Source organism: Lepidochelys olivacea (genome assembly GCF_965140295.1).
Source record: "Lepidochelys olivacea isolate rLepOli2 genome assembly, chromosome: 7".
NCBI classification, from domain to species: domain Eukaryota; kingdom Metazoa; phylum Chordata; order Testudines; family Cheloniidae; genus Lepidochelys; species Lepidochelys olivacea.
Genome location: NC_140417.1, coordinates 85120908 through 85148290, shown reverse-complemented (window position 1 = coordinate 85148290; position 27383 = coordinate 85120908). Strand labels below are relative to the sequence as shown.

The window sequence follows — 27383 nt, the reverse complement described above, 5'->3', positions numbered from 1 at the left end:
TAGGCAGAGGTGCTCAAGCGGCTTCACACGGCTCTCACCTGCAGGCGCAACCCCCCCAGCTTCTGTTGGCCGGTGACTGGCCAATGGGAGTGCAGAGTGGGTGCTCGGGGTGGGGGCAGCGCACGGAGCCCAATGGCCACCCTGTCTAGAAGCCGGACTCGCAGCTGGCCGCTTCCGGGGTGCAGTGCAGAGTTGGAATAGGTAGGCACTAGCCTGCCTTAGCTGGGCAGCACTGCCGACGGGACTTTTAACGTCCTGGTCGGCGGTGCTGATCAGAGCCGCTAGGGTCCCTGGGTGCTGAGCGAAGCAACCCAGTGCCTTACATGCTGGCCCAAACTTTGAAAAACACTGCTATGGATGATTTGCCTCCAGTCATACAGAACATCAGAGGCCTGGCAGAGAATCCAGATTAGAACCCTGAGTCCTGTTAGCTCCCATCTCTTTGCTTCTAAACAAGACCACATGGTCTAATTGGCTTGACTGGAGTTGTTATTGGCTTTGCTATGACAATGAAACTGTTGCTGTGGTCAATGTGCTCTTATGGCCCAGCAAGGAGTTTTCATCCCTGCCTAAAGTAAACCAATTCCTAGAGCAGCCTGTAAGGTAGGGAGTCTGGCTATTATCTAGTAGCCTTGGCACATGCGTCATATTAACAAACTTTCAAGCCCTGTCTTCCAGCCTTACCATTTTCGGATTGCATATGGGCTCCGTTTACATTCCTTTCCCTCACTCCCACTGACATCTAATGTGTTAATACTATTTTTCTTTTCCGTTAGCCTGTGGTATTCTATAAATATTTATTTGGCTTCTGCTGGGCAGATGTAGTGTGAACTGACAGTGTCTTCAAAGGAGGCATAATATCCACAGAGGATATTCAGTATATTCTTAATTTGGAGGCTCTGAAAATACCCATACCATTTCCTAAAATTAAAAATCTCTGACATGGTTGAGGCAGGGAGGAGAGAGAGAGAACTTTAAATTAGCGCCGTATGCAGATAGAATGCTCCAGTTGCACCTCAGCATTTAACCATGTCTAGATCAGTCTAGAAGATCTTGGGATTGGTTTTAGCTCTCTGTGACACAGGTTAAGAATGCTGCCCAGGAAATGTCAGTGGGCAGCAGCCACTCTGTATGATTTAGGAGCAGCAGTGATTGGCTTCAGAGGGAGCTGTTCTTGTCTTTGTGACTGAGGATTTAAATCTGTGTGGTCAAGTAAAACTAAGCAGGATAATAGATGGGAGTCCTTGTGTCTCTGATATGAGCTAAAATGACCCTCTCCCGCCCCTTCACTTCCTTGGAGTTGAGAGGAAAAAGGAGTTAGGACTCTGACTGATTTTTTTTTTTTTTGGTTGAATTTTCTCTTTTCATCAATCTGTACTCAGGCAAAAATTGGCTGCCTGGCTTGAGGTTTCTGATGAGGAACTGAGATGGAAAGTGGATGCAAAGCCATTGTCTGCTCTGCCAGCTCTGATCTTACTTGGATTGTTTCCAAAGCCTTAAGAATGTTCATAGTACTTTCCATTTCCAGTGGTGCCTCTTCGCTGGAGAACTCAAAGTGCTCTACAACAGCCTCCCAACAGGCCAGGGTTGGGATTTTAATTAGGATTTAAATCAGCTAGCAGGAAACCTTGATTTATATTACTGACTTCAGTTGTGCTTGTACTTTTTAGTTATGGACCTAAAAGAAAGTTTAATTCTCATTAGTTGGTAACTGTTAAAACATGTTGATTTGCAACAAATATAGCCTTACACTAAATTTGGTGCTTTCTTATGCTAACCAAAAGGGTATGCTATATTTATACATATTTATTTAAGCAATTAAAAATTAAAATAAAAAAGTAGCCAATTTAAATACAAAACTGATTTTGATTTTAAAAAATCCGTTTTTATCCATTCGTCACCGGTCGCGTGCAGTGGATAAATATCAGTATACCTGTCTAACCGAGGTTAAGTGTCTTGTTCAAAATCATACTGTCTATAAATGGCAGAGTCAGAAACAAAAACCAAGAGGTCCCAAGTCTTCTGATTTAACTATGAGATCATATTGTCTTTCGTAGGTCAGGATCATAAGAACAGACTGAGATGTGGAGTGTGTTGAATACTTCACTTGCTGTTATTCAGAAGAAACAACTCTGCCTGGCCATGCTGAGGTTCTTGTTGGTTAGTGCTCATTCCTATTTGCCGTCTTTTGCATCACTGACCCTTCCTGCCCGTGGCTCACCAGTGTTTACCATCAGTGAAATAATATTTTTCCATCTAAATGATGATGGTTATTATTTATATAGCTCTAGCGCTAGACACTTTACAGATAAGAAGCCTAGATCATCTTTTCCACAAAGAACTTACATTCCTTGTCCAACATTTTATTTTGACTGCAAATCAGGGTGTGATGCTTGGCCAGAAAGCGTTAAACATCATGCAAAATAAATGACTCAAATTCAACCCTTGAAGACATATGGGGAGATAATGTTTGTGTTTTTGTGTATTTATATATGTATGCGTAGTGGTCAACAATGTAATCAACAGTCCCTGTCTGTGCTGTATTCTGATCATTCAAAGATCAAAAGAACATCCTAGCATTTAAATGAAGTGTAAACATGGGATATCTCTGTATTCATCTCTCTTTGAAATGTATAGCAAATCAGCGGTGAATGGTGAAGGAATAGGTGATTGTCTTATGTTAATTCATATCGTTAAGTACCGGAGATAGACTGCCTGATGGATAAATTGCCATAATTAATCTGTGTGAATAGTTATAATGATGGATGCTTAGGAAATAAGGGCCTATTGTTCCCCGAAGGACTCCAATTTGTCAAAGAAGACCTGAAATTGTATAAAAGATCCTTGGGTCCTGATCCTTTTAATCTCAGATCTGCTTAAGCTTCATCTGGGGAAGTTTGAATTGCAAGATGAGATCCCAGTTAAACTGGTACAACCTGAATATGATATTGGACATTGGACTTTAACCTATGAACTGCATTCTAAAAAACTCTTTGCAACTACAAAGCTCACTATCTCTGCTATGAATCTGAACCTCAACAATTGAACTCATGTCTGTATGTATATTGATCTTTTAATCATACTCTCTCTTTTGTTTTTTAACAAATTTTAATTTAGTTAATAAGAATTGGCTGCATGCGTGTATTTGGGTAAGATTGGGAATATCCATTAACCTGGGAGGTAATGTGCCCAATCCTTTGGGATTGGTAGAACCTTTTCTTTTATATGATAAAATCAGATTTTCAGAAATCTTCATCATATTTGACTTGGGAATCTGTATGGAGGCCTGAGGCTGGGTTACTTCAAAGGAACTGTGTTGTTGGCTTCTGGACAACCAATGAGGTAATAAAGAAGCTGTTTTATGCTGGCTTGGTAAATCTAAGTATTGAAATATCCACTGGGTTTTGGGGATTATCTGCCCCATTCTTTGCAGTTCATCCTAATTGGGTGACCTCGCCTGGCCCCCTCTGGGACCCCGGTCACACTGGGGCAGGAGTAAAAGCAAGAAGAAAACCCTAAATGAGAACAGACAAAACTTAAAGATTTTTGTGTGTGTGTGAATCAGCTATAATTGGTGATAGTAAGCTGCAGCAAGATACAAGTGGCATGGTGCTAGGACTTTGTAGGGTACAGGGAAAAAACCTGGTTCCATAGGAATGTGACTTCCCCCTATTGTGCAAGATAGGGACAGCCTTGCTGTTTGCCTTTCCATTAAATGTGAAACCTAGAGGAAGGAGAACAGGGAAGCTAGATTATTGTAATTGGCCATGGTGGGGAGAGAAGAGATGGCTACCTGGCTCCTCTGTGTGAAGGTTCCCTGACACCATGCAGTATGCTCAGGAATTCTAGGGGATGTGTCTGTTTGTGGTGATTGCCTTCAGCCATTGAAATATTCTTTCAGTACTACTAAATCTAGTCCAGACAGAGTCCTGAGGTTCTCTCCACCTTTTTTCATTTTGAGAGAACCATCACTCTGCGTCTCTTATAATATTTTTGCCCATAGGTGGTGCTAGCCCATTGGGGGGCCACCCACAAACAACACATATTAAAAAAAGCGAATGGGGGCCCGCTTTTGCTGCTTGGGGCCCTAAGCAATATAGCCTTAGTCTGCTTATGCCTAGCGTTGGCTCTGTTTTTGCCTTTAGGCAACCACCACTGTAGCAGGTGAGCATTCTCCTTCCCACGCTGTGCCATCTTTTGATCAGCGAGCAGAAGCTGTTCACATAGCAGCTGTCAGTATTGACTCTTTAGAAGCAAAGTATTGCGCACCAACCAAACCAGGGAGCAGAAGACTTAACATTGTATTGGAACGTAGGTTTCCTGCAGTCACCAACTGTTGGGGTAGCTGATCTGAGACACTGGAGGTATAAAGAGTGTGTGTAGTAGACTTCCAGAGTATTGAAAGGAAAACAGAGAACCATGTAGAGGTGTACAAATTAGTGAGTAATCGTCTCTATTTGCAGCCCTAAGTAACATAGACAGCACCACTCAGAAATGGAGTTTGACCACAGATTCCATATTGGCATGAAGTGGACAGTACTAGTGGGAAATGGAGCTCTAAATTCGATCCCAAATTATTTTTTGTTAATGTAGTCTCATTGAGTACAGTTACAATGTGCAAACTTAATAAAAAAAGTGAGAGACTGTAGGGAGATTGCTTGTCTTTAGGGATATTGCCCTATTCTGGACTGTCATAAATATAAAGGGAAGGGTAAACACCTTTAAAATCCCTCCTGGCCAGAGGAAAAAACATTTCATCTGTAAAGGGTTTAGAAGCTAGGATAAACTCACTGGCACCTGACCAAAATGACCAATGAGGAGACAAGATACTTTCAAAGCTGGAGTGGGGGAGAAACAAAGGTTCTCTCTGTCTGTGTGATGCTTTTGCCGGGAACAGAAAAGGAACGGAGTCTTAGAACTTTAGAACTTAGTAAATAATCTAGCTAGATATGCATTATATTCTGTTTTGTTTAAATGGCTGATAAACTAAGCTGTGCTGGAGGGAACATATTCCTGTTTTTGCGTCTTTTTGTAACTTAAGGTTTTGCCTAGAGGGATTCTCTATGTTTTGAATCTGATTACCCTGTAAGGTATTTACCATCCTGATTTTACAGAGGTGACTCTTTTACTTTTTCTTTTCTTTTAAGAACCTGATTGCTTTTTCATTGTTCTTAAGATCCAAGGGTTTGCATCTGTGTTCACCGATGCAAATTGGTGAGAATTTTTATCAAGCCTTCCCCAGGAAAGGGGGTATAGGGTTTGGGAGGATTTTTGTGGGAAAGACATTTCCAAACGGGCTCTTTCCCTGTTATATATTTGTTAGATGCTTGGTGGTGGCAGCAATAAAGTCCAAGGGCAAAAGGTAAAATAGTTTGTACCTTGGGGAAGTTTTAACCTAAGCTGGTAAAAATAAGCTTGGGGGGTTTTTCATGGAGGTTCCCACATCTGTACCCTAGAGTTCAGAGTGGGGAAGGAACCTTGACATGGACAGATGGCTCCTCCCTTTGAGAGAGAGAGTGGAGCACTCTGTATGGCTCATGCTTTGGCATTATTTGTATAGTTTGTCATGTCAGTGAAGTGTTATTGAATTGAAATGAATGTGTGTGGGTGTCTGGCTGGATGGGGACACTAAAAACTACAAGGAAGCGTAGAAACAAGGGGAAGGTGAGACATCCAGCAAGAAGAGATGTGGTTGTAGTGAATAATTCAGAGGAAGAGGGGTCTGATTTATCCTGGGCCCTGTAAATCTCGGTTAGATGCATTTTTTGCATTGAATTCATTGTAATAAAATGTCTTTCCTGGTTGCAATAAATTGACTTTGTTGTCAAGTGCCTTGGTATAAATGGAAGGAGTTAGGGTGAAAAATGTAAATACTTTAAAAAAAAAAAAAAAAGGAAATTCACAGATCCTATATGGGAGAAGATTAGAGATCAACCAAGATCAGGGCCCTACTGTGCTTGATGCTATGTAAAGATAGAATGAGAGTCAGTCTTTGCCCTGAGGAGCTAGCAGTGTAAATAGACAAGATGGCAAGGGGTGGGGGAAAGGAATATAACATACAAGTAGAGTGAACAGTGTGGTGGTCTCCAAACAGCATGAGAGTTCCATGAATGTTTGCCTTTTTAAAAACTTATGTATCTGTTTTATTTTTTAGGTGTCAATTTGTTAGAGGAAGAGTAGATAAATGGGTAGGAAGGAAAGTGAGATGTTAAAGGGGGAGAGGCATGGAGGGAAGGAAAGCAAGTGTGGAGGGTGGGTCAAGTGAGGCTGAAGTGCAGTCACTGTGTGGCGTAAACTTTATCCATGTGTGATAAGCATGACATTTCTAGCTTCAGCAAATTGATCCAGCAGGACCTAAATAAATGCTCTAAAAGGTAGTAAAAAGTGGTCATTTTGAAAGCTTCTAACTGTTAACCTCATCAATAAGCTTATATCAGACATTCTGAGAAATTCAAGCTGGGCACATGTGTGCCTTTAGGGAAGGAATAATTTTGTTTTTCTAATACAATCAGTGGGGTAGCTCCCCACTCAAAACAGCATTTTCACACAGATTTATCTGTGGGATTGAGACCAGTGCCTGGCTTGTGTATGTCACATGCTCTGATCACTGTCTCTCATTCTTTATGCTTAAATGGGTAAGAAATTGCAGTTTGTAATTCTGGTGTGCAGCTGCCAGGTAGTGCCTTTGACATTGCAGGAATGAAAAAATGTGTGACCCTTTCCTCCCCTTTCCCTCTTTTTTACCATTTAGAGTCTGGTTTTAGGCTGGACACACTGATCCTGTTCTGTTCACCCTGGGACTGCTGATCTGGGCAATTCACAGATTCCAAGCACTTGGGAGATCCAGATGAAGAGACAAATAACTGTTGCTCCCCACCCCTGCTACCATTGTTCTCTCCCCCTTCCAATCCAAGGGCAGCTGAGGGCCCCTTAAAATGGGCAGCATAAAAAGAAGGTAACATCAAACAGCTTAAATATCAAACATTAAAGACTCTACACTTTAATGTTAACTGAGACTAAAATCGCTTGACAGCTGTTCTTGTCAGTAAAGTGCAGTGCTGTCTTGCCCAGTAGGTGGGGATAGGGGTCAGGGTGGGAAGAAGACCTCCTGCTTTTGAGCCTTTTATCAGCATGGCCTGCATTGAGCTACTCCTGCTGCAGCAGTCCCCATGTAGTGCACTCACTTAGGTTGTGTGCTGCTGTTGCCAGGAGTCCCAGGCCTTTGATTGGCAGAGAGAGGCCCACGGAGTTGGCCCTCTTTAAAGTCCGCCCCCACATCCTCCAGCACACAGACAGTCGAGGCTGTTCTGCTCACAGAGTGAGAGAGCGGGCGAATGAGCCAGTGCCTGTTGCTTGGCTGGTGCTGTTTTTGCTGGCAATGGGTAGGGTTTGATCACTGACAACAAACTATTACAGATTTTGCTTCTCCTACTGGCTCCTCGATCAGCCCAGAAGGATGGGTTTAACTGCTTTGTCGCCATAGCAGCCCTTAATGGATTGTTCTGAAAAGTTACAAGGAGAGTGAGAGGATTTGTTTAAACCTGTGCGGGGAAACTGCTTTCTGCAGCTCTGAGCTTTACGGTTTTTTTTGGTTTTTTTGCGCCCCTTCAGCACAGCAAAGAGGAAACTGAATGATCTCTGGAGCTGCTGGAATCCAGGTACTGTAGCAGCTTTGTGCAGGTTGTTTTGCTCCTTTTGGATGAGTTTGAACCCCCTACCACCTCACGTTGAGAATTTTGTGTGTGTGGTGTTTTTTGTGATGCTGTTGTGGTACTTTCAATAGAGATTAGTTGGGACTTAACTAGGTCTTGTTTGCCAACTTCAGATGGACTCGGCTGTCTTATTGTGTTTGGTCTTTGTCAACAAAATTCCCACTCTCTCTCTTCCCCTACCTCTCCATTGTGCGTGGTATTATTTCTATAGTCTCTGATGTTGGAGTGATTTTCTTCCTTGCTTTCTCAGCATGGGTGAGCTATACCAAGCACAGGGCTTCCATATCTTCTGTCTTCATGTATGAGACCAAGGACGTTTTCCTGTCTTGTCCTTCTGAGATCTTAGTTATTGTCCTATTGTTGGTGGAAATATTTAGATTTCTGCCCTCTCTTTTGCAGAGGCAGGAAAGCACCCAGGTAACTAGTGCTTCTTTGAGAGGGTGGCCTAATATAATCGTAATACAATATAAGGCTCTAATGTCTTTCTTTGCCTGCACTGGGGACCATCAGTTTTATAATGGGCTTCTGCCTATGTAAAAAACCAAAATACTGCTGTGGAGACAGCAGACTTTACTCCTTGGGGTGAGGAGTGGAAAGGGAGTTCAGATCGTCACAGGTCTGTCTGAGATGCAGAAAACCAGAATTGACAGAAAGAGGGGTGTGTGTGTGTACACTTGCATAGCTAGTTGTATATGTTGATGAAAAGTGCTGTGTAAATGTAAATTATTAATTATTCTGTGTTCCATTTAGCTTTGATTACTTCTTAAAGTTTGTAAACATTTCAATCTAAAATGGATGTTGTTTTAGCTTGTGTTTTTAACTATATACACTGGTCTTTCTGTGGGCTGCACTGTCCCTTGGGGGTAGATATACAACACAAGATACCCAGTTTCATTCCTTGTACCATACAGTTGGTGAGGCCTGGCATTCTCATAATTCAAGTCCTTCAGCCTGGTATAAGTTCTTTGTGCCTAAGGCACCTGTCACTTCCATTAATGTTAATAGAGCTGACACATGTGCAGAGTGGCTAGAAAATAGATGCTTTTTATTTTCTGTTTACAGCATGAATTTAAGATACCTAAATCAAAGGACTTGTCTTGGGCTTGATTTTTCAGAAGTGTTAAGCACCCACAACTGCACTTGAAAGTCAGTGGGAGCTGTAGATGCTCAGCACTTCTGAAAAATCAGGCCCTTAACATGTTACTCTATGTTGATACTTTAAAGTAGTCTTGTGATAACAGTTACATTACAGGATAGGAAATGTGGTTTTTCTTAACCTCTACATTTGGCGCACAGACATTCACCCATGTTTGCAGACACGCAGCCTGAGACACACCCATGTATACATGTGCTGGTCTCAAGGCTTCAGTTCTGTAAAAATTTATACTTTATAAAGTTGCTTTGAAGTCACAAACAACATGACAGCACTGTAGGAGCTTTAGCCTTGGTGATGCAATTGTCTGTTCAGGCTGATTTCTTAAATACTAAATTAAACACAACCCAGCCAGTACCCGAAAGGAAACTCTCCCCTGTACATCAGACACTGTTGTAAATCTACATGGTATTTAATGACACCATCCCTGGTCATAACTATGCTTTGCAGAAGCCCACTGTAAACATGACTTGCTCTAACACACTTCTGGCAATAACACACGCACATACTCTTGCATTCCAGTGCTCTCAAGTCTACCAGTTTTTTTTGTCCTCATCCAACACAGCAAGAATTGACAGAAAATATTTTTAGCTTTCGAGGATGATGTTCAGCTCCATCTGTCTGCAAAAAAAAGTCCATGTGCTGGAGAGAGAAGGGGACTAGTCTCTCATATAGGCTAAAAATGAGTGCTGCTGTTACCGAAAAAAGGGCATCAAATCAAAATAATATGTTGCATGTGTATACATTTGACTTTCTCTTTCTTTAGAGTGACACTGCCTTATATCTGCTTGATTTCAGTGAGAACATGAAGAAACCAGTTTGACTTTGTGATGTAGAGACCTTCATTGCTGCCCATCTTGTAAAATCAACATGTGCACAGTAGTTTTTTCTGTTTTTAAAAAAAACAGCAAAAAAACCCACAACAATGTATGTGATAACACAGGCAACACATCCACATCTCTGAGAGTATAACCAGGCCCTTAGGAGGTTAATGGTACAGGTGGTTGTGTTAAGAATGGACCACTTTGTGATGTTAGTTGCCACAGATGTCTGTGACTGTAAGATGAAGAAACAAAGTCAGCCATTGAAATTTATCCGTCTCCAGTTTAATTTCATCATGCTGGCTTTGATTCCTGCCAGAGAGGTTCTTAACAGTAATGGGAATCAACCTGTGACCCTTGTTTGACTCTCTAGATAGAGCCTGGCATGCAGCTCTCTTTATCTGTAGGTCTGCTGTTGGTAATAGTTTGCACTTCTCTAATGCCTCCCATCTATTAATATTAGAGCATTTTTCCAGCTCTAGTAAATTAAGCTTCACAGTATCCCTATGAGACAGAAGTAATATTAATGCTCATTTTGCAAAGGAGTAAATGAAGACAGAGAGAAATAGCTTGGTTTTTAACCCCATCAAAGCCAGTGGGGACTGTTGGTTCTCAGAACCTCTGAAAAAACAGATCCTAAATAATACCTAGCTCTTAGGTAGTGTTTTTCTTCCATAGAAGAGCTTTATGGTGGGGTGGGTGTGTGTGTGTGAGAGAGAGAGAGAGAGAGAGAGAAATATGAGTATCATTATCCCCATGATTTGCCCAGGGTTGTGCAGGATGCCTGTTACAGAGACAAGAGTCACACCCAGATCTCCTGAGACCAGTTTGGTGCTTTAAAGGGACACTGTCAATATGAAATCTTGTCAGTTTTAGAAACCTGAGATATAGGTAATTTCAGGTCCTATGTCTTCCCCGCAGACCCCTGCCAACTTTTGTGGCTTTGGAATCATATTTTTCTGTTTTTAAAAGTAGTTTTTCTCTCCCCTGTTGCTGTGTGAAAACCCCACACAAAGAAAAGAGGAAACTCACCTTACAGGGGAAATGGTGAAAATGGCTGTACGCAAAGTACTGTCAAATGCACACAATAACACTGAGAAACAGAGACAAATATTTTCTCCACTTGCCTTTGTACTTGCACTTGTTACAACAGTAGCTAAGAAATTTCCAGACAGAAGTGTTCTATTTAAGTCAATGGTGTCCCTTTAACCAGCATTCCTGCCTGACTCACATGAAGCAGTGCAGGGGTGCTTTGTGTACACCCATCCTGTCACAGAAATGAGAAGCTGCTGGAATCTCCCCTTACTTAAATAATGAAGAAAGATAGAGGAAGAAGAAAGAGAGGACACAACTCCCACTTCCTCCTATCAAAATGGGTGGGGAGGAAGGCAAGAAAATTGGGCATTAAACTTAGTCAAAGAAAGTTATAAAATAACCCAAATGTAGTGTTTTGATACTGTGATATAGCATCAGTTCCATACCTCTGGTGTGAAGAGAATGTTAATTGCACCCAAGTCAGGAAATGCCGGTCAAGACTGATGCATAACCTTAACTCTGTCCATTAATACATATGCATTACATTAGTCTTTAGTTGTGCGATCACATACTATTTCTCAGCAATGCAATAGAATATTATATCAATTTTTCTAGAACTCTAGGTACATGTGTATGGCAGGGAGTCTTAAATTCAAGTATGTGGAAAGGATATGGTAACTGACACAGAAGGCTTTCTGGGGGGGAAGAAAGAAGGCTTGGCATGCAATTAGGAGTGCAGTTTGCAGTACTGTTGTACTTGCTCTGTTTTATAGCTGGAAACCACCATAAGATGCCAAAAGTTGAATCCTGGAGCTGTTTTCTATTGCAGCCTGTATGCAGTGGAACACCAGCATTTCAGAGGAGCATAACTGGTACTTTGGCTGCAGCTAGACTTACGCATCCCCTGATGTGTGAGGAACATAAGGCACTGAGGTACCCAAATGGTTCTTACGTGGAATGCCTCATTTAACCAATCCCAAATTCCTCACAAAGGCAAATCTCCTATGGAAATCTTAAAGTGATTTTCATTGGCATCAAATCCTGCTTTTTCATATGTGCATGCAAGTCCCATTGAAATCAAATGGAATTAAGTTAACACCTAGGAGGGCAGAATGGAGCATCCTGTATTAAAAGGGATACTGTGAGCTCAGTCGTGAGGGACAGGGAGAAGAGGGCAGGGGGAGAACTGATTTATTTAAAAATAAATACATTTTCCATAGAGTGTGTTTTTATTGTTTTTATTTAAAGAATTAAAATGTTCAGAAGGCTTTTTCTGCCCCCAAACTGTGCTCATAAGTTTCTTCTAGGTACTCCTCTCCATTGTACATCCTCTACCTTCCCCCCCCCCCCCACCTCTTTCCTTTCTCTCTGTACACATGCCTGCTTGCTGATTCTTCAGTTTCAGCTCTGCTGCTGTTGGTGGCGGTGAACACCCTTTTGCAGAGCTTGTGGCTTGGTGTGCAAGGGAGCTCCTTCCAGTGTAGTGTATGAGTCTTCCACCAACAAATCAGTGAACTGTACACCAGATGTTATCTAATGCACAAAGTAAACAAATTGGGGGGGAAACACCAGGAAAATAATGTTGTTTTCAGTTATAAAGATCTTATGGGTAAATAAGCGGTACAAAGTTTTGGATGAAACTATGATTTTTTCAGGTTGAGGGGTCCTTTTAATGCCCCTGGCTGTAGCCTGCGGTGGGAGTAAGGTGGTTGCGGGGAACCTTCCTCCTTGGAAGCCAGGAGACTGTTGTCTGGGGGTCTTGGACTATTCAGGCCTGGTCTGCATTTAGAATGTAAGTCAACATAGCTACGGCACTTGGGTATGAAAAATCCACGCACGATCATCATAGTATGCAAACCTAATGCCTGGTGGGGATGCAGCTAGGCTGACAGAAGAATGCTTCCATTGACCTAGCTACCATTGGTCAGAGAGGTGGAGTTCCTACAGTGATTCAAAAACCCCTTCCATTGCTGTAGTCTGTCTATGTTACGAACTTACAATGGCATAGATAGGGCACTGCTACAGCGCTTGAAGTGTGGAAATGGCCTCGGTCTCAGAGACATTCATGCAAACTAGTTTCGCTGTTTTGAATACACCAAAACAACTTGTTATGAAAGTGCTGAGAGAGAGAGACAGTCGGTTTTCATTGTCCCCATATTGAATACAAAGATGTGGAGGGAGGAAAGGAAATTTTTTTTGTTTTGCAAAAGGTGTGGCTTATAAGAACCCGGTTTAATAACAACTGTCTCTTGTGTGCGCTGCAGGAATGTGGAAAGACCATGCGTGGCTTGTAAACTGATCCACCTTGTTGCTTTCAGAACTTTCTAATCAGGAGGGGAGGTGGTGGTTAACTATGAATAGAACAAAATCATAGCTTTCAGTTTCCAAATATGCATCTTCTCATATGCAGTGTGCTCTCTGAGCTGAGTATTATGTACACAAGCTTTTCATGTTGCCTTAGCTGGCACTTAGCACTTGGGTGTTTCCTTTTCTCTAGGTCAAAAACCCCACTCAATTTAATGAAGGGTTGTTCCTGTCATCTAGCTTCTTATTTTGGCCTATGCTATTGGCCTCCATGTAGGAAGAACCAGGGTCATACTGTGGCATTATCTTCTGTAAAACGGTCTGCTTCATCTGCAAAAGGAAACTAGTCCCTTTTTCTTTCCCTTGCCAGCTAGTGCAGTGTTGCTTTTGGAGGAGTAGGGATATTTGTTGTCATTCACTAATGATTGCTGTAAGAAGTTAAATAGCGTTTTATTGGAGGAAATGCATTTCACTTTGAGGACACCTGTGAAGGAGCAGGAGAGAAGGCTGCCAGGCACAGCAGGGATTAAAGAAAACCTCTGGGCTCAGTTAGCTCTGCCTCGTTCTACCTGCAGCCAATGCCAAGCCTGGAGGGGGAGAAAAGAAGGGAGCCCGGCTCAGTCAAGGGCTGACTGGTGAAGAGGCAGGAGCTCTCTGTATGCCTGCCTGAAGGCACAGACCAGCAACCTGCCTGCCAGCACAGCCACTGGAGGCAAGTGAGTCTTCCCCTGCCAAGGGGAACCTACAGAGAAGCCTCAACTGTGGGGCAACTGGACTAAGCCAGGCCACGCCCCAAACTAAAGGACTTACATAAGGAGCAGGCCAGGAAAACAGGCCCTGAACTCCCCCTTATGGCTGGGAGAAAGCTCCATCTCCCCTGTTTAGGGGTTGAGCGACACGGGACCCTGAGCCAAGACCTGAGGGAAAAGGATGAGTCTGTTCACTCTACTGCCCCTGTAACCAACTATTTAGCCACTAGGCTGCCTGGCCACTGAAGACCCTATCACAACACCCTATAGTGTTACCATCTAAGTAATGATTGGGAGTGGTGGGTGCTTTGACCAGTGGCTTGCAAAATCTGCACATGCTCCCCAGTAACTGCTGTCTTGGATTCCCTCTGACAAAAGGGAGTCCTTGGCAGCATAGCTAAACTGGTGGACATGCAGCTTTTTACATGATTCGCTCTCCCAAAACCCTGATGGGATCCCATGGATTGGAAATATTATTGGGCCACAAATTCTGAAGGGGCAATGGAACTTGGAATTCCCATTATGGGGAGTGGAAATAGATTTCAACTTTCTGAAATTATGTTGGCAGGAAGACGATCTAGGATTTTTTATTTATTTATTTATTTATTTGATTTCCACCCGACCCCCACGACCCACACTTAATAGTTAACATCGAGTTCCAAAGAGAATCCTGGTATAGGTTTTAGCTGTTGAGACAATGGCCCAGACCCATAGCTGGTGTAAATCAGTGAATGAAGTTAAGATCTGGTCTGGCAATGATACTTTGCACTTGCATATGACTCCCATTTGAAGATCTCAAATATTTGAGGTTTGCTCATTTTTTAAAATATCCCTCTGATATAGGGAAGTAATATTACACTATGTTATGGAGGAGTAAACTGGCACAGAAAGAGGCTAGAGTAAAGGGACTTACCCAGGTCACATAATGAGTTGGTGCTGGAAGAAGAATATAGGAGTTATGACTGGCATTGATGTAACCGATAAGCATCCCCACCATAGTTGGTCTGTTATCATCAAGCTCCTGAAATTTGATTAGACTGCGAAGTAGTCTTCCAAGAGAATAATACTTAGTACTTATATAGTGCTCTTAATGTTCAAACATGGAAGTGCATTATACACATTATTTAATGAATCCTCACAACAGTCCTTTGAAGGGTAGGTGTGACGTTGCACTCTATATGATTTCATAAAAATATGCTAATGAGTGTGAATATAATGTAACTGGGATATGCTTCATGCAAAAGGTCTCTTGTAAGGTATCATTACAAAATTTATAATATACTGAATGTGTTCATCCTATTTGTATGAATGTATCATTCTTGTATCTGAAACTAGAAATATAAAATATAACTCTGAGGGCCTATTGTAATTATGCAAAGTGTGGGCCATTAATGGTGGTTTGGAATCTTGATGGCTTCCGTTAACCAGGACAATTGACTGTAGATGGCTCTGTTTTACTGGTAAGTCTTCCTGTATACTTGTGTGCTGGGAAATGGGTAATGAAGTCTTTCACTGAACTGGAATCCATCTTTAACCTGGTGTTTTTCCATTGAGAAGGAGGGGTGGGAACCCAGAGAGGGACAAAGGATTCCTGCCTTATGCAAAAGTGGCTGGAACAGAACAAAGTGGGTGGCCATCATGAGAAATCCCCTAGCTACCACCTGAGCTGGAACAAGGGCTGTACCAGGGGAAAGGATTGTGCCCAGACTAGGCAGGCGTCCAGTCTGTGAAAGAAACTTATTGAAACATCTCTGACGGTGAGATTTTATCTGTATTCAGTTTTATTACTGTACTAGACTTAGACTTGCATGTTTTATTTTATTTTGCTTGGTAATTCACTTTGTTCTGTCTGTTATTACTTGGAACCACTTAAATCCTACTTTCTGTATTTAATAAAATCACTTTTTACTTATTAATTAACCCAGAGTATGTATTAATACCTAGGGAGGTGGCAATCAGCTGTGTATATCTCTCTATCAGAGTTATAGAGGGCGAACAATTTATGAGTTTACCCTGTATAAGCTTTATACAGGGTAAAATGGATTTATTTGGGGTTTGGACCCCATTGGGAGTTGAGCATCTGAGTGTTAAAGACAGGAACACTTCTTAAGTTGCTTTCAGTTAGGTCCGCAGCTTTGGGGCACGTGGTTCAGACCCTGGGTCTGTGTTGGAGCAGACTGGCGTGTCTGGCTCAGCAAGACAGGGTGCTGGAGTCCCAAGCTGGCTGGGAAAGCAGGGGCAGAAGTAGTCTTGGCACATCAGTTGGCAGCTCCAAAGGGGTTTCTGTGATCCAACCCGTCACAGTAGGTTAACAATTATCCCCCTTTTATAACTGGGAAAACTGAAACAGGGACATTATGGGATGTGCCCAAGTCTACAGAATTAGACAGTGGCATATCCAATAATAGGAACTGATGATTCTCCATCCTGTGGCCCAACCACTGGACTAGGATTCTCATGGAATCCCTGTTGCTGGAATTATTTTAAAATAGGCTGGGCACAGGATTTGGCAATATACTTTGGGAAATAATCCTTCACAGACTAGTGAATGGACTTGATTAACTACTGTGGGATTTTTCCTCCCCTATAGAATAGGTGTATAATTTTTGAAAGAGTTTTTGTGGTTAGTTGACTGGAAATGTCTCATGGACATCTGTGCAGTCTTTCAGTTGTGTCATAAGTTTAATGTGGTTCTGGTTCTCAGTCTTGGAGATCCAGTCCCCATTCTTATCCCCTTTATCATAACTACTGCAACTTATTTGAATGGTGGCTTTAGTTTGGCAAATGTCAATCCTTGCAAAATTGATGTCAGAGGAGAGAAGGAGAAGCAGTTTTTCTGAGTGTATTCATTGTGAAAGTTTGAATACCTACTTTCAAAACAAAATAGCATGTCTAGGAGTTCCTTTCTAACCAGATTCAATTCTGCAGTGGCAACTCCAGACTAACAGGCAGAACATGAGGTACAGGGCAGGAGGTTTGCTGATGAGAGATTTTCATATATATAAAAATGACACACAAGGAATCCTCTATTTCTTTCTCTCTCTTTGTTTTGGTGTGGGTATCTTCCTTGTGATAGCATCATGGACCTTCTAGAAGCCTTCTCTTTTAAATGGAGTAAATTGCCTTTTCAAGACAGTGAATTGAGTCAAGGGTGAAGAGGGCAGGTCTACTGGTCAAGTCACAGGATGTAACTGAAATGAGGCTACTGTGAGGGTAAAGCCTGGTTTGATCCTTGAATGGTGAATGCTTTTAGGGATACTTTTGGGGATTGAGGCTTTCCTATTTGTAGGCCTTGTCTACATTAGTCCTACTAGCCATGAGTCGTATTCCACTTGGGTTCTCAGAGCCCATTTTGGAATATCTATTGGGGTCATAATGGTGGTTTGATTGATAATGACCCCTAGAGGGATTAATGGGTAGACCCAGGCTATGCTAGCATTAAAGATGGTAAGTATATCAAATTTGCTCCTTTTGCCATGCGCCAGCAGGGTTGACACAGGCCTGCTGCACATCAGAACTTAAATCCCTGCTGGTGTGCACTAAGGCACCATGTAGACAAGTTCTAAACAGAAATTACTTGCTGTGCAAATTCATCCTTTTGTGCAAACTCCATTTTCTTCAGCCTAGTTATATCAGGGATGAATTTGGCCCATAATGAACTTCTTCTTAGCTTGTTTTCCTTCTGCTCTAGAGATTCTATCTTTGCTTTATCTCCTTCTTCTGCATCAGTGTTTACTGTGTCTTCCTTTCCCCTGGCAACTTGCAATAGTGTCTAAGTATTTATATGGCCCCTTGGCCTTCACCTCAGTATCTGAGCACCTCTCAAGCATTTTAAAATAGGAATAACAATTTCTGTTCCTTCCTAGCCTGGAGGAGAACATAACTCGATTAGTTTAGTGGTTTTTGTTTTATTTGTGTTTGTGAGAAACACTTGTTGAAGGGAAGCTAAGGCTCAGAGCTGAGATTTGTCGTTATTTCTGAACATGGAAAGGTCTGTGGCCAGTTATATCAAAGATGGATTCCAGAGGTTAGGCCTAGTTCCTGTGACGATTCCCCTATTGGTTGACCATTGAGTTGCTCCAATGGAACAGAGTCATGGGAGGTCATGGTTGTGGAGGGAAGGATGATTTTTCAGGTAGTTTCCAAGCTCTGGGATATCAGGGCAGTGATTACAAACTGGACTATGTATTCAATAGGGAACCAGTGGAGAGGGTTTGAGAAGTAACATATTGGATCCTGATGTGGTGATGTGATCGGAGAGGTGCCATAGAAAGCAGACTTGGAAAAAACCTGTTTTTTTTTTTTTACAGATTGATCTTGTGTAGAGCAGATCATCATCCTGCATAATATTGTACAGAAAAACAATGCATGGCAGTTGCCAGTAGCCCTGAACTTTGTGGATTTTCAAAAGGCTTTTGATCAGGTAGAGAATCACTGTGGCAGATAATACGAATCTATGGAGTCCCCAGCAAAATCATTCAAATTATTAGGAATTTGTATTGGAATGTTCAATGTGCAATAAAGATAAACTAGGAGCTAACAGACTGGTTTAAAGTGACTACTGGTGTTAGACAAGGTTGTATCTTGTCCCCCATTTTGTTTGTAGACGCTATTGACTATGTGACAGACTGTCAACATGATTATCAACGTTGCCAGTCAGATGCCCTTGCAATCTCTGCTAACCAGAAAGGTGTTGTTAATAAATCAAAGATGGAAGTTATGAAAATTAATTTAGGTTGTCCATAGATTGAAGTGTTATGAAAACTAAATCTAACGCACCACAGAACTGTTTCTATATACATTTGGTTTATAATGCCAATGGAAAAAGTGGGTTTTTAAAAGAAGCAAATTCCCTTTTAGAGTCTGCAACTCAAGACCTGCAGCACTTTACTAGAAGCTGAGTGGCTCGAAACTGGGCATTGTATTTTCATTGTGCAAATAAGCAAACAGTGTTAATGGCAGATAATTAAGTTAGTGGCCTTCTAAGCCTTGTTATAGAAAGAGGAGGGTCTGGAACAAGAAAAGAGTTTTAGAAGACCAGTATGCAATTAGGTTTTGTGTCATTTTAAATTATCTCCTTTTTTGTTAAAAAGTGGTAAAATGATATTAGGGAATTCTGTGATCTTATTAGTCGTCATTAATGATGTTTTATTGATCTCTTTTCTTAGAGAGTGAAGTAGTTCAGCAACTAAAAGTAGGTCTCACCCAAGTTCTGTTGCCAGGATATTCAAGTTTTGTTCCTAAAACATCTTTTTACCATCTCTGGCATAGTGCCAGACCTTTGCTTAAAAAGGAAGATTTGAAATGGGTGATAAATGCTTTACAAAAGGGCAGTCTGGAAAAGGCATCTTAGTCAGAGGAGGCACCTCTGAGTATATATTGTCCAGAATGTAGCATATTCAGAATACAGGAGCACAAGGGTGAGATTCACCCCTGGTATGAAGGGGGCCACGTTCTAAGTAGGGAGAGTGAATTTCACTGCTAAACATCAAGATGGCTTTATGGGTACCAACCCTGCTCTAAAATCGCTGTACTGATTTCCTGATAAAATTCAGAATTGAGATCAAAGTATTTTTTACTAAAGTAAAGCACAAAGGAACTGTGGTAATGCGTACTTGATAAACCTTTTATTACCATATGTTAGTTGCACAGTGAAGTCTGAATCAACAAACCATTATCAGTGTCTGCTGATACAACTTCAGGTCTGATTCTGATCTCACTTAAACCGGTTTAATTCAAGAGTAATTCCTCTAAAATTAGTGGAGTTAGACAAATATGAGAGGAGAATCAAGCCCTTACCATCTGAGACTGTCTACACTAGCACTTTTGTCAGTCAGGGTGTGGAAAAAACCACCCCTCACACTGACATAAGTTTCACCAACAGAAGCACTGGTGTGGACAGTCTTCCGCCAACACAGCTACCGCTGCTCATTGGGGGTGGTTTAATTATGCCGATGGGAGAGCTCTCTCCTGTTGGCATAGAGCAGCTACATGGGAGATCTTACAGCGGTGCAGCTTTAGCGGTACAGCTGTGCTGCTCGAAGGTGTGTAGTGTTGACATAGCCTAGAGATACAAGGCCTATAGTAACTGTATGTCTATTGGGGAGACTCGTTACTCAGTTTTCTCTGTAGCATCTCATCTGTCACCATGACATGAAGACTGTGCAAGAGAGAACCTGTTTGTTGTAGCCTTTGCTTTCAAAATTTTAGAAATGCTAGTGCTTTATTGGGCAGTGTTTTATGTCTCTCCCTGGACAAAAGAAGCTGTATGTAAATACATTCTGTTGTGGCTATCACCATGGCTATTGAAAAATATCCTAATGTAACTTTTATTGCATGTATATACAGTATACATACGTGCAATGTATGTGTATTTGTTGGTTTGCAGTTGCTGTGGTTGAAATTGATCAGGGGTTTTCCTGGCGCCTTACCTTGCTTTCATCACTGTTGTCAATAAAAAGGACCAGCTGGCAGGTCAAGGTCCCTCCAGGTACTAGTGATAACAATTATTCTATAATAATGATTGATGCAATAATTATAATCATAGTAAAAACCCTTTTTAAGACAGTTTTAACCCTTTCTGAAGTCTTTTTAGACCCTTTTTTAATTGTGGTTCCTCATGGTAGTTTCTTGGCCTCATCTGTGCACCCCTCCATTTTAATACCCATCTTCCCTGGTTAACAATAGTGGTGGCAGCAGAAAACAATGTCTTGCCTTGATTAGTCTAGTTGGATCCTCATACCCCATCCCGATGTATATGTCAGGTGATGGTAGGGGTTGTTACACTTCATATATTAGCAATAGATACGGTGTTATTTATTTTCTATCTCTAGTTGCAGGCACAGCAAGCATAAAACAACAATTAAAGCAGAACAAATTAACCAAATCTTAACTCAAAAGAATCTCTCCTCAAACCATAATGAAAGTACAGCATGCATACCCTCCAGTCCACACTAAGGCAAAAGCATGAGTGATGATAAATTCTCCAACAAATGCAGATTCTGTGAGAACAAGTGGGAAGCAAATTCACAAGCTGAGGGTTCTGCACTGAAAAAGCTATTCCTCCAGGTCCCAGAGTTCAAATCTAGGATCTATAAATGAGCATTCCATCTAATGTCCATTGTCAGCACAAAATATGATCTCCAAGGTATCTAGAACTGAAACTAAACAGACTTTATTGATCAAAACCTACACCTTGAATTGCATCCAGAAACAAATGTTTAATTTAGTGCAAACTATGGAGCACATGTATGATATGTTTTGAGTGTGAAACACTAAGTAAGCAGGCTGCCACTTTCAGCATTAACTGAAGTTTGAGTGGACTTAAGTGTAACCCCATGTAGAGAGCATTAAATGAATCCATTGTGGAGTTGATAAAAGCATGGATAACTATGAGGAGGTCAACATCCAGAAGAAGAGATCACGGTCTTCTCAACAAGCAAAGATGGGGAAAAAAACGTGTTCTTGGCTGGTGATGTTTCCTGGAAATCCAAGAGCAGCCACAGACACAGCAGGATCCTTATATTGTGAACCTTAACACAAGGAGTTGTTACGCTGCAGTTGAGGAACCAGATATTGCTTCGCCAGATGTTGGCTGGGTGGAAGAAATCTTATCCACATTGAACCTAAACCAAGTAACAAGCCCAAATCTCAGCTGGGACACGGAGAAAGAAAAGGATATGTCTATGCTGCAATAAAGGACCCAAAGTATGGCCACTGCTGGCCCAGGTCCGATGACTGAGGTTTGTGAGGCTCAGGCTGCAGCACTATAAAATAGCAGTGTAGGCATTTGGGCTTTGAGATCCTGCAAGGCAGGGGTGGGTCTCAGAGCCTGGGCTCCAGCCTGAGCCTGAATGTCGAACTCTGCTATTTTTAGTCCTGTGAGCCCGAGTCACCTGGCCTGGGCTCTGAGATTGGGTGCAACAGGTTTTTTTTTTTTTTTTTGCATTGCAGTGTTGGCATACCCAAAGAAGTTATACCACCTGGGTCTGATGAAAGAAGATACAGAGCTGAGTCAGCACACACACGTGACATGGCAGTCAAAATGGTTTTCCTTGGCAACTTCTTGGTTACTTTTACTGGTTTATTCTGGCACATCTCCCATTCAGTCTTCCATGAGGGCCCATAGGTCAGATGCAGCCTATAAGAGGATGTTTTTCTCCTGTAAGGGCTAGAGGGCCTGGAGCCAGGCAGCCCTATTTGATTATCAGACCCAGTTGGGAAGGGATCAAGTGATCATAAAAGCCAAGAAACAGCTCACCTGGGCAGGGGGAGAACTGCAGAAGGGAGGTTGGCTCCTGTGACTGCCCCTGGAGAAGAGAGGGATATTGACTGAAAGGTCTTTGGGCCCCCAGCAGGCTCTGTTGGTGAGGGGAATAGCTTTATTTTGTGTTAGGAGTAATAAACTGTCCTGAGGGAAGAGCCTGAAAGAGATCTGAGTATGGCATTAGGGTTATTTTCCTTGGCTAGTGAGGAAGACCCTAGGCCCAATACCTCAGGGCCAATACTGTCCTCTGGGTCCTTTCTGAAAGGAATGAATGATGCCACCCAAACATTACTCTGCCTTCCCTGCTGGGCACACACCAATATCTGGTGGTCAGTGCTATCAAAGGCAGCCGGCAGATTTGAAAGTATCTATATGGACACCTGCCATTTGTCTATTATCAACAAGACACACACCTTCTGTCTGAGGATCCTATATAATAATAGAGCTGACTCATTACAACCTTCTTAAAACAGAAAGACTAGAATCAGACTGACTCTTGTGTCTGTCAGCATCAAGAGGTGATTTCTTGAGCGTGGGCCTACCAGTCGCTTGCTTATGTGGGGCCGGCACCTTGTCCTCTTAAAGGAAGGCATTGACAGTTTATACCAATAAAGGTCCCAGTGTTCCTCTGATAGATTAGGCCAGCCATGATTAGCATGGCCCCAAATTATGTAGGTGACAGCCCAAATCTTCCACAGCAATTTTAGAACCTCAGTGAGAGTGGCTGAAACTCAGACTTTGCTTTTTCCCAGGCAAGGATTTATCACCCTGGAGGTAGCCAAGCCATTCTGAATCTGATAAATCTTGTCCTCAAAGTGAAGAGAAATCTATGCAATGGGAAAACTTGTCTTTGCTTGTGAATGATGGCAGGCAGGCTTTACAGGACGTTGTGTCACTGTCAGAAGACTGAGAGTCATCTGAACAACAAACTGTATTGCTTTGAGTAGGCTGAGAAAATAGTAATAAAAAATGACTGAGCCCTATTTATAGTGCAGCTTCTATCACTGCTACCACCACTGGAACTTCACCAGTGTTGAATGGTGGGTCCCATCTATTCCAGCATAGACCAGCCCAAGAGTTACTGTGACCAGTATACATTTTTATTATTTATTATGGTAATTTATTTGAATTATGATAGCACCGAGACACTCCAAGCAAGGATCAGGGCCTCATTCTAGGCATTGTACATACAAACAAGACTGTCTCTGCTGGAGAGGGCTCACAATTTACATGTTTGACAACACAACGGGTGGACAAAATAGATAAATGGGTGCAGTGGATATGAACTAACCAAACAGAGCTTAGCAGAAAAACATTTTCCTTGCCCCCCTTCAACATGGTTTCTCTAAATACTCCACAGGAAATAATTTTGTGAAGCCTTGGGCCAGGTATATAATGCAGCTTTCACGTTCTGGGGTGGAATACAGACTAGTGAGGTGTTGTGTCACTGCCTGCCCTGAATGCCCCAAGTGTCTATGCTGCTGTGGTTCTCTTGTCTGGTCGCTCCCAGCCAGTATACAAGCCTGCACTGAGTGTCTGTGGGTTAAGCAGCTCTGACTCAGCTATTCCGTTTCCAGCAGCCTGCTTGTCACATCCCAGCCACACTCTGGTTACCCCAGACAAGATGACCCTACCAGTCCCAAATTTTCTCAAAACCACATGGTCTGAAGCTTGGAACACTCAGAGAAATAATAAGGTTTGTTTTCTCCTTTAAAGAGAGAGCCCAACAACTTGCCACATTAACTCCCGTTAAACATCCACTTTAAATCAAACACAGCACTGGTTGGTTTATATTACAAGTAAAAAAGCTCATTAACAAAACGAGATAGGACTTTAAGTGTGTTCAAGTATAAAGGACAGAGTTAGAAATGGTTACAAGCAAATCAAAGTGAAGAACACTTTCTAGACTTAGCCAAACAAGCTGCAGTCTTTTTTCAAGGTAGTTTTCTTACCACTCTTCCTTTCATCAGGATGGCCGACCAAACCCTCTGGTCAGGATCTTCCACGAAGTCCAAAGTGCTCAGTTCCTTTGTCGACTTAGGTGAAAGATAACTTGGGGTTCTTCACCCCTTTCATTTGTAGTCTAGTCCAGTGGTTCTCAACTTTTCCAGACTACTGTACCCCTTTCAGGAGTCTGATTTGTCTTGTGTACCCCCAAATTTCACCTCACTTAAAAAAGACTTGCTTACAAAATCAGACATAATAATACAGATGTCACAGCACGCTATTACTGAAAAGTTGTTTACTTTCTCATTTTTACCATATAATTATAAAATCAACTGGAATATAAATACTGTACTTACATTTCAGTGTATAGTATATAGAGCAGTATAAATAAGTCATTGTTGGTAGGAAATTTTAGTTTGTAAGGACTTCGCTAGTGCTTTTTATGTGGCCTGTTGTAAAACTAGGCAAATATCTAGATGAGTTGATGTACCTCTGTGTGCTCCCAGGGGTATACATATCCCTGGTTGAGAACCACTGGTCTAGTCAATCTTTGAAATGGATTCTTCTGACGATTACTCTACAAAGTAAAGTTTGCTCAAGCTCTGAGGAAAGCAACATGGAGTCTTGTGGTGAAGGAAGCTCCATGCTGACTTCTTCTCCTGCTGGTGTCTGCTAAAATGCAAATTATTCTGTTTCCTGCAATGTCTTCTCTCTGCAGTGATGCTGAGTGGTTACCTCCTCTCCTTGTTAGCTTGATGGTCCTGTTTATCTTCTATGTAAATTGTACTCCCATTGTCTCCTCTTAATGTACCGTTTAGGTGGCAGAACCACCTTCCTTTGTCTAGGGGTAACTTTAGGGCTTGTCTACACTGGCACTTTACAGCGCTGCAACTTTTTCGCTTAGGGGTGTGAAAAAACAGCCCGCTGGCCGCAGCAAGTTTCAGCACTGTAACGTGCCAGTGTAGACAGTGATGGTAGCTAGGCCACTCGTGGAGGTGGTTAACGTTGCCAGTGTAGGCTAGCCCTTAGTTCTGCCTGGCAGACACATTTTGGTAACAATTCCCAATATGTTTGTAATTTTGCATTTGCCCTTGGTACATACAGCACACAATAATATTGATGATCAGTATGTTGTTAGCTTTCCATTGATATCTTGCATGATACCTTTTTAGATACAGGTTATGACATTACTTGAGGTACAGTGAACTGGTCAGGCCAGCTGACACTTACCACCAGATACCAGGGAGCCCTTGCCCTCTTTCATTGGGATGCTGTTAAGGTCACAACAGCATAAGTTGTGTGGTGTGTTTTGTTTTTTTTTGGTGTGTGCTTTTTTTTTTAAACTGTTTTATTTTCTCTTTAAGTACAGGGCCTATTTGTGTCCACCTATAGGGAGCTGAAATCTAGGTGTAGCACATCCGTTTTGCAGTGCTGTTATGCTCCAGCCACTTAAGACACTGGAAAAATAATCAACCGTAAAGGATTCTCTGCTGTCAGAGGTGGAAAGGTATCTGTGAAGTCCTATAAGGTTGCTTCTTGAAGTTACTGGACAACATTTTCGCAGAGGACACACAGACACTTGATAAATATACAAATGGAAAAGATATTTTAAAATCTAAATGTTTGCAGTTCACTTTCTATGGCATTTGAAATACTAATAATTACAGACAATAAATCTAGTCTGTATCCAGAGTATTTAAATACACTAAAGTTACAATAAAACAAGTACAGGCCCTTTGTTTAGCTCTTGCCAGTGATTGTTCCTCTTGCATATACATAATGAAAGCCATCTGTTATGTCTAGTTTTTCCAACTCTGCTTCCTATGCTGACATTAGGTGGTGTTTGGTCAGTGTCTTCATCTGTAGCTGTCTCCATTAAATTACCAGCTCTCTCAGTGGAGGTAGAATATCAAGGTATAATGTAATTATTAAAGATATTTGTGTGTAAATCCATTTCTTAATCAATAGATTAAATCTTAATAAACCCACAAACCCAATGTTAAGGTGGAACAGACCTAGATTAGATTGGGTGCTTTTAAGGTGACATGCAGGGGGCCTGAGTTCTGATTTTGGGTTTGCTGGGCTGGGCCTTGTGGTGGTCGTGAATGAAGAGAATTGTTTGACTCTGTTACTCATGAAGGACTGATAGCCATATGTATAAACCTTAATTTTACTATGTCCATAGCAACATTCATTTTTAAATTAACATAGTAACACTCAGTTGCTGCTACCGTGGTAGTCCATGCACGTGCTTGGGAGCTGCTAATGCAGTTAGCAGTCAGGAGGTGTGGGTTCCATTCCCAGTTCTGCCCCTGAATTGCTGGGCAAATTCCTCCTCCTGTCCTTCTGGCTGTTTTGTCTATTTAGGTTGTAAGTTCTGAGGCAAGGGCTGTTTATTATATGATTATACAGTGGGGCTCCAATCTCGGGACATCCTGGTGATACTGTAATACAAATAATAGTAACCACCCCGACCCTAGCGCAAACAGGGAGAATGCAAGGAGCCTTCTCCATCACCTGTGTATAGGCCAAGGACAGTTGCAGCAACACTTGGGGTGTGTGTGTCTTGTTTGCCATCTCTCCTCTTTACTTTGCTATGATGTTATCAGCAGTTTCAAGTGATTAACAAGTGAAGTGCAACATTCTCAAGCAAGTATAGACAGACAAGAGTCAGTGTTTCTTCTGTAAAAAAAAATCCCTAGTTCTAAAAGAGCTGTGCAGTTCCTATTCCCCCACCTCCTTTCTAGTTAATCTAGTTGCCACCCTTTATAAACAACCTGCGAAGTGGACACTTTAGTGATAACATCATCTTATCGTGTTCTTTTGCGTGGTGGTTTTCCTGCAGTATTATGTAGAGCACTTTAGAAAAATGGCCTAAAAATGACAACTGCATTTGGCCGCTGTGTTTGTCAATTGTTTTCAAGAAGGGCAGATTGAAGGCTCTCTTGAAGCCTGAAACTGAGCCATTCAGGAATCTTCAAGCTACTCCAACCCCTGAGGAAATGAAGATCAACACTGCCTGTCGCAAAACAACTATACAGCACAATGCAACAAGGCTTCTCTGCTCAAGAGATTGTTGGAAATATTAAGGTTTCTGTCTCTCCGAATTGAGAAAACTGTGGTGGGGAGGGAACGTGTAATGCCAAGGTTCACAGAAGGTCAGGATTAGGGGTGAGCCGTGGCAGCTTCCGCTTGTGCAAGTTGTTCTGTGCACAAATAATGGGCTCAGCTTTAATGAGTCTTAAACTAACTTCAAATCAAGCAAAGTGCTGAATGTTCTCTGTGTAGGAAATGCACGCAGACCTGAAGTATTCCGGTCTGAAGTGATCTGGTAGCAAACGGTCCTAGAGAATACTACAGCTGTCCTGCTGCACAGGATGTCTCTTGGCTCTGGTC

General features: G+C 42.0%; 1 protein-coding gene across 3 annotated transcripts in view; it reads left to right on the top strand.

The window, feature by feature from the left end:
* Positions 1 to 27383, top strand: part of PALD1 (phosphatase domain containing paladin 1) — a 193205-nt gene that overhangs the window by 7583 nt on the left and 158239 nt on the right. The window contains exons 1-2 of one of the 3 annotated variants that reach the window (XM_084635427.1): positions 6938 to 6955; positions 7612 to 7658. The exons of 1 other annotated variant lie outside the window; for it this stretch is intronic. The gene's annotated coding sequence lies outside the window, so the exon portion shown is untranslated. Of the gene's footprint in view, positions 1 to 2057; positions 2161 to 6937; positions 6956 to 7611; positions 7659 to 27383 lie in introns of those variants that run through there. One more of the 3 variants, XM_084635428.1, reaches the window with a different exon arrangement.